We start from the raw sequence: 2,535 nt of genomic DNA, 5'->3' as shown, positions 1-2,535 counted from the left end.
TCCACATATTTCTTCTTAAAATATGGCGGTCCTGAGCGGCTTCAGTTTCTGTGCAATGACACCAGTCCCAATGTGATCGGGCTGCAGAATGGGCTCTGCACCCATACCATCAATGAGAATACACTGAGCCATTTTTTATGCTTTGGGTTGAATCTCACGGGTCCATTCAGCTAACAATGCTGGCACCTTTCCTCCAGGACAAGGCGCTTTCTCCTGACACAACAGGCTCCTTCGCTGGCAGAACAGCCTCTTGTGCCAGATGAATATCATGCCTTGTGCTGGAGGAAGGCACCCCCATTAGTGGGATGGATCCATGGGATGCAACCCATATTTTCCTGAGAAAGATACTTCTAAACCAGTGAGGGACAAACAATCAGGGCTATTTTGGGGCAGGAACGCACAGGAACGGAGTTCCAGCTGGCTCCCAAGTTGGACACGCCCAGCAGGAACTCATTAGCATAATAGGCCACACCCAACAGCAGAAACTCATTAGGATTGGCTACATTAGGGGTGTGTGGCCTAACATGCAAAGGAGTTCCTGCTACAAAAAAAGGCCCTGGGTTTTGTCAACAAACAAGGTAAACAGAATAACAAGCATAAGGTGGGTGTGGCTGGATAACATGTTACTTCTGGTAACATGTGGGTGTGGTCTAATGTGCTAATGAGCTGTGCTGTCAGGGGTGTGGCCCAATATGCTAATGAGTTCCTGCTGTTGGGTGTGGCCTATTATGCTAATGAGTTCCTGCTGGGCTTTTTCTACAAAAAGAGCCCTGGTGCCAATCATGTTTTATCCTGGGCTTGAACTTGGTGTCTACACAGCACCAATCTCACAGTGCAGCCCAAGGCAAGCCTTTCCTTCTTCAGCTGGCTTCCTCTCCACTCCTAGTCCTTAGAGCACCTGCTGCCCAGAACTGCTTCCCTGCTGATCGTTCTGCGCATCACAATGTTGGAAGTGACTCTCCAGGAGCCTCACGGCCACCATGCTGCATGCCTCTGGGCCATCTTCTCCCATTTCTGGCAGCCTTGGAAAGGATCCATGCAGAGACCACTTCTAAGCCTTGTACTAGCAAGAGGGGTCAGTCACAAGCGGGGTGGGGTGGAGGATTTCTAGCAGAATTGCTGCAACAGACCTTATGGATAAAATGAACACATTAGCTGCTGTAGATTTTCCGGGTTGTGCGGCCGTGGCCTTGGCACAGCCACACAACCCGGAAAATCTACAGCAACTCATGAACTCCGGTCGTGAAAGCCTTTGACAACAAAATGAATACAATTTGTTCTGATCATTTATCATCACATTTTGTAGTAGTTTTGTTTTTTTAAAAAAAATGTTCTTCATCACATTCTTATGTAAAAGGTTCCCACAACCAGCTTGTGACACAAGATATTATTCCCATTTTACTGATGGTCAAAACTGAGCCACCTAGTCATCTCGTGGCTCCACACATATTTCAAACCAGGTCTCTCAGGCCTAGTAATTGTGTACCACCCAGTTGCAACCAGGTAATGGTGACCCCAGGTATATGAGGTTTTCAAGGCAAGAGATGAGCAGAGGTGGTTTGCCTTTGCCTTCCTCTGCACAGCAACCTGGTCTGATCTTCCTTAGTGGTCTCCCGTCCATGTAGTCAATCCTGCTTAGTTTGCAAGCTCTGACAAGGTCAGGCTAGGCTGGGCTATCAGGTTTATCTCTCAGACCTAACACTAGTCACCGCAGGACCTCTGGCCCTTTGCTAAGTAACACTGCCCTCAGAAGCCGTGGACACAAAGGACAAGAACTGGGTGACTAAGGATTCCTTTGCACAGCACAGCCTTGGGATTGAAGGCTGCTGAGAAAGAACTTCTGCAAGGAAGTCTTCCACCCAGCCTCTGTCATGTTTGAAATCCGCTTTCCACATGGGTTGACCTAATCAGACGATGCAAGCCCAACACCAGCACTACACAGGTCTGGTCACTGCTCGGGCTGTTCAGAGAGAGACATTGTAAGACAAAGAGGCTTTCAAAGGTTGCTGTCACTCACAAGGAAGCAGCTCCAAGAAGCCCCCAGTCACTCCAAAACCCTGAGAACCGTCTCCTACACAACTCTAGGGCTTCACTTTAGCTACATTTCCATTTTCTGATTCTTCTCCAATCCTACCCTTGTGCATCAACCCCTGGCCTTCCTTTCCATTATGGTCTGACCATCTAATGTAGGTGATAAACCGATTCAGCCAGCACTGTGTCACGTTTCTGTTCATAAAGCACCTGGCTAGTATGCACTAAGTGTTGCACAGTTCAACTTCCCAACAGCAGCTTCAATTTCGGCAATGCAGGGGATGCTGTTGACAGGATGGCACAACCCATCCACCATTCCACTTTTTATTTCCTCCAGTTAAGATTTGGAAAGTCTTGGAAAAACAGACACTGATCAAACTCTAATTCATTACATATCCCTTAATGGGAATGTGCTATATCAGGATCAGCAAAGATCAGCTAGAATTTAGCAGGTGCACCAGCTGCATGAATGTATCTGCTCTGCTGTAATGGGACACATGACTA

This window comes from Gekko japonicus, unplaced genomic scaffold, assembly GCF_001447785.1.
Source record: "Gekko japonicus isolate JY-2015 unplaced genomic scaffold, Gekko_japonicus_V1.1 scaffold1338, whole genome shotgun sequence".
Taxonomy (NCBI): Eukaryota; Metazoa; Chordata; class Lepidosauria; order Squamata; family Gekkonidae; genus Gekko; species Gekko japonicus.
This window is presented reverse-complemented; position numbering follows the sequence as displayed.